General features: G+C 34.4%; 1 long non-coding RNA gene across 1 annotated transcript; it reads right to left on the reverse strand.

Moving 5' to 3' along the window:
- Nucleotides 1-4632: 4632 nt before the first annotated feature.
- Nucleotides 4633-4962, reverse strand: LOC108965661. The gene is made up of 2 exons (XR_001993123.1): nt 4855-4962; nt 4633-4763 (listed from the first exon to the last, which is right to left on the reverse strand). It is a non-coding gene; the product is annotated as an uncharacterized LOC108965661 (long non-coding RNA).
- Nucleotides 4963-5656: the final 694 nt, after the last annotated feature.

A 5656-nucleotide genomic window follows, 5' to 3' on the forward strand; every position in this document is an offset into this window, starting at 1 on the left:
TTAATAGTAGGTAAGAAATTTTGTCTGATTCAGGTATTTTTCCGGACATTTTGCTGATAGTAAAATCAAATTCTTCAATTGTAATGGGAGATTCCATCAATTAGAGATTAACGATATTGCGATTTTTCAATATCTGCGATTTCAGTGTGATTTTATATTGCTAGTGCGATCGCAACTAAGTCGACTTTCAAATGGAGACCTTTTGTTGTTGTTGTAGTGGCAGATTCTGCCGATTTGACAGTGTTTGGCCGACTGTCGTGGGAACGACGGAAACTTTTTCTCGTTATTGGCGGCAAATTCTCTTTTGGGCCCTGTAACTCGAGTCAAGTTTTTCCACCTTTCTTTTCACTACATTTTCGCAAATGTTGGAGCTGTTCGGATGTCTCGAAGTTCCTGACTTATCAATATCTATTGTAGCTTCCGAGTTAGAGGGGGTTTGAATTACAATAGTTGTAGTATGATTTGCTTGTTTCTATTAGTAAAGCAAAAGTTAATAACTTTATATTAAAAAATTTTAAATTATTACATATATACCATTTGAGCTGGTAGTTTTACTGTAGGATATCTATTCTGTTTTTCTAAATTTGTTAAAGAAGTTTTATATGAAATTCTTGATTTGCAGATATTGCATTTTGCATATATTTCGTTACCACTTCAAACATCTGCCATACTTCAATTCTTTTCCTTGCTACATTAGCCATTATTAACAAGTAAGGAAGAGCTAAGTTCGGGTGTCACCGAACATTTTATACTCTCGCATGATAAAGTGATAATCGAGATTTCAGGCGTGCTTGTGAACCGATTTCACCCATATTTGGTACATGTCATCATGTTAAGAGATATCATGTATATAATAATACCGAATTTCATTGAAAACGGTAGAGTACTTCCTGAGATATGGTTTTTGGTCCATAAGTGGGCCACGCCACGCCCAATTTCAAATTTTAAAAAAAGCCTGGATGCAGCTTCCTACTGACATTTCTTCCGTAAAATTTAGTGTTTCTGACGTTTTTTGTTAGTCGGTTAACGCACTTTTAGTGATTTTCAACATAACCTTTGTATGGGAGGTGGGCGTGGTTATTATCCGATTTCTTCCATTTTTGAACTGTAAATGAAAATGCCTAAAAGAAACGACCCTATACATTTTTGGTTGACATAACTATGGTAGATTTCGAGATATGTACAAAAAAGTTAGTAGAGGGCGGGGCCACACCCACTTTTCCAAAAAAATTACGTCCAAATATGCCCCTCACTAATGCGATCCTTTGCGCCAAATTTCATTTTAATATCTTTATTTATGGCTTAGTTATGACACTTTATAGGTTTTCGGTTTCCGCCATTTTGTGGGCGTGACAGTGGGCCGATTTTGCCCATCTTCGAACTTAACCTTCTTATGGAGCCAAGAAATACGTGTACCAAGTTTCATCATGATATCTYAATTTTTACTCAAGTTACAGCTTGCACGGRCGGACGGACAGACAGACATCCGGATTKCAACTCTACTCGTCACCCTGATCACTTTGGTATATCTACAATATCCCGCAGAAAGCTGGTACTTTTCTGCTATTTGCTGTTGTGATCGCATGTACTGTGCTATTAAAAAGCCACATAGCTGGAACAGTGAAAAACGTAGAATCGTGGGTCGTGTCAGCTGATACGACCAATCTTATGGGCGCGCAATGTAAGTGCACAGTGAAAAACGCTACTCCCTTCTCTCTTTGACGTAGGATGACGTGGGAATCTACAGCATTTTGATTTTTGCCGTGGAAACGTGTCAGCTGAATGCTCACTCACAATCCAGGGCTGCCAATATCTATATACTGTAGTAATTATCAACTTTTATAATTCAATCAGAGTCGAATGCTATTATTTATAAATATATAAACTATTTTTAATAGTTTTTTCTCAGTTTTGATATTTTATATTATAAAAAATCGTAATTAAAAACATAGATGTGTACAAAACTATATATGCGTATTGAGCAATGGCAACATTGTGCAAATGAAAACAAACAAGGACGGCTGAATTCTGCGTTTTTGCCACGTTTTTCACTGCTAACACATTTTGCCGATGAGGAAGGAAAAGGAAGGAAGGCGTTTTTCACTGGCTTTGCTAACAGTTTTACAAGCTTATTCTGATCTGCTATCGCAATCGCAATCGCAATTCACAAAATCAAACTGTTATCGCAATACACAGGTTCGGACTGCTATCGCAAATCACAGTTTCGAGCTGCTATCGCAAATCACAAATTCGAACAGCGATCGCAATTCACAGTTTCGAACTGCTATCGAAAATCACAGGTTCGAACTGCTATTTATAAAATGTGATCGCAGTTGCGATATGCGATTTTTCAATCACAGTGAAAAAATCACCGGTAGTGAAATATCGCTCATCACTACTATCAATGCGGCTTCAAACCGCAGTGATGAGTTGCAGTAATTTTGTGAAATTACTTCGTTTGAAAGAGTGACAAAATTAGAGTGGAAGTTAAAATTTTTGGAATTGCTTGACCATACTTTGACAAAATTTTCAGCGATTTTTTGTGGATCATAAATAGGACCTAACGGTGATTGGATAAAGTCAATTTTGTTTTGATAGTGTCCACCTGAAAGAGCTTTTATGTCACTCCATATTTTTCTAGGGCTTGAAGTGGTTTTATACTAGCTGTTAATTTTTTAAAAGTTTTAATCAAAGGGAGTTGTGGATGAGTCATCGACTGCACTTGTTGTTGGGAGAGAGTACGTTCAACTTGTTGCGTTTACTATAGTTGTTTGATTTTCAATATTTGTGCTGTTTGTTTTAGAGTGAGAATTTGTTGAATTTACTGTGGTGGTTTTATTTTCGTTGCTTCGTTGTTCGTGTGTTATTTTACAGTTAGATGGTGAAGATGAAATAGAAGTAGAAGGAGAGATTTGCGCTCCTCTTTGGGTATTTTGTTTGTTATTTGAGTTCTATGTTTGTCGGATTGTTAAGTACGTTAGCGAATGAAGGAGATGTAGAATTAAAAACATGTGGTATTTGTGATTTGTGAATATTTACTGCTTCGCGAAATGAGCTTTTAATATCTGTTTGAATTTTTATTATTTTTTTTTTTATTTCGCTGAACTTTGGACACAATTTACTTGAGGCGGCGTGTTCAGCAGAACAATTTACACAGAGAGTGCTAGAGTGTGTTGGAAATGCACATGTGTCGCAGATAGGGATCTTATTGCAGAGTTTATTTTGGATGGCCAAGAAGTTGGCAGTTTTTGCATCTCATTGGGTTTGGGTAGTACGGTCTTACCTTGGTTGTATACCATGATACATAAATTTTTTCGGGTAAGTAGTAGCGATCGAAGGTTAAAAGAACCACGCCACTTGACCATTTATATATTTTAGAAATTTGTAAATGGATGTAACACAATGTTCTTTAAAATTTTCAATTATTTCATTGTCAGAGATTTGATTTAAATACGGAGCGTAGATAGTGCCTTTTGAGGAGTTTAAATTTTATGTAGTTCATTTTTTACATAACAAATACCAATGAGGTGTTTTGTTGCTGTGAATTTTTTTGCGATATTGCTATTTTTTACTAAGAGTAGTAAATTGCCGTCTTTTAGTTCACTAATTCTTATTATGTCAGAACTAATATGTTTCAGGGCTTTATGCACAGCGAAGCATGAAAATTTATTTAAAGGTTTGCTTGTTTCACTTGAACTTACCACAACATACTTAGGGCCATCTTTTTTTGTTGTTGGTAAAGTAGGAAATAATTCACTTGAACTTACCACAACATACTTAGGGCCATCTTTTTTTGTTGTTGGTAAAGTAGGAAATAATTCATCCTTCGATAATTGCTCCATTAATTTGTTGGGGGCTAGAAGATAATAGGGCGAACCTATTTTTTTCTAAAATGGTCTCCCTAATTCACTGAAATTCACTAAAAAATTTGAGAGAATAGAGTGAGGTGAGGAATGAGATAGTAAACTATTCTGAATTCGCAGACAATAAAATTGAGAGCACAACCGTTTACGTCGAGTGTTAGTCGATGACTGGAAATTTATGTTAATGAGTATTTTCAGAAACTCTTTTGCCTTTAATTAAGCTTCATAAGGAACCAGTACTCTTTTGGGCTGATCTTGCGACATATCATTGCGTAAAATCCGCTTTAAAGTGGTACCAAGACAATAAAGTGGTTGTTGTTCCCAAAGAGGAGAACCCTCCGAATTGCCCACAGCTCAGGCCGATTGGGATTTATTGGGCCATTATTAAATCAAAACTGTTAAAGACACAACGTACAGTGAAAAATAAGAGGCAATTTAGGAATATGTGGCGAATAAGGATTCTGTGCAAGCGCTTATGAAGGATGTTAAATCTAAATTAGGATTATTCGCTTAAAAAAAAAAATTATATCCCGAATATTTCATCTTGAATTCGTATAAATCTACATTTAAACTATAACTTGTGTAAATATTTGAAATTGAATAATATACGAAACGTAACGTTATACGTTTTTTCCTGCACATACAACTTAATTAAGAGGAAAAGGTACTCGAAAAGGGGGAAAAGAAATCGTGGAGGCCATTTGAATGATGTTGTATTCAGAACTTAATTGTATCGCTTGTACTTCGCTTTAAATAAAAAACATTTGAATTACCTTAAAAATGAGTGCTTTTTATTTAAAAAAAAAATCATATCACTCTTATTGCAAATATGCCGTAGATCAGCGGTTTCCACCATTGAGCAGCTACTCTGGGATAAAGAGTTAAATTTCACATCAATATCTAAAAACAGGTATATAGATATAAACAGGCTCAGTGTTTTGTAATAGGATACATGTGCTTGCATTTATTTTTTCGAACTAGTACTACTTACGTGAATATTCCGTACTTGCGTAAAGTGTTCGCTCAATAATCCCACCCACTTCGAAAATTAAAGACTTGACAGAAACTGTGGCAACATAACTATTGCATGGCATAAGGTCATAGCTAGAATAAAGGTAAATAATATATATTGTAACTGTAGAAAATAAAAACCAAGTTTTATTACAGCCATAAATAAACACATATTTATTTAAATCATATATTGCGGCGTTCTAATAATAAGTTTAGATTATATTAAATATGTATATTGTTGTAATTGTATAGAATAATAATCAAGTTTTAACACTTATATTTATAAATAAATATTTATTTAATTGCCACGTTCTAATACTAAACGGAATATTTCAGGGTAGAAATTAGAAAATATTTTACACTTGTTGAAAGCTCACCTCAAAAATATTCAGCAAAGTTTTCGGTTCACACCCTACCCAACTTTGCGATTCGAATGGTTGGATGTTGGTCCGTCGGTCTGTCTGTGCTCTTAAAAGTAGCCACATGTAAAACATTTGAGTTTTCGATTGGTATTGAATCGTTTCGTCAAACACAACATATAAATACAATTGCGACAACATATAATTACAATTTAAAACTGAAATGAATTACAGAGGAACTTCCCCAGCTGGCTTTATACTCATTGTTATCATAACTTTAAAATAAAATTGGGATCTCTTCTTATTTGGTTGACGTTTTCCATATATCCCCCATACATTCAATTTAGCTTTAATTGAGTTTATATCACATATGTTCATAAGTAATTTCAGTTTGATTAGATTTTAATTTAATAAGTAGTAAAA

The sequence above is a fragment of the Bactrocera latifrons genome, unplaced genomic scaffold, assembly GCF_001853355.1.
Source record: "Bactrocera latifrons isolate USDA-ARS-PBARC rearing strain unplaced genomic scaffold, ASM185335v1 scaffold_1446, whole genome shotgun sequence".
NCBI lineage: Eukaryota > Metazoa > Arthropoda > Insecta > Diptera > Tephritidae > Bactrocera > Bactrocera latifrons.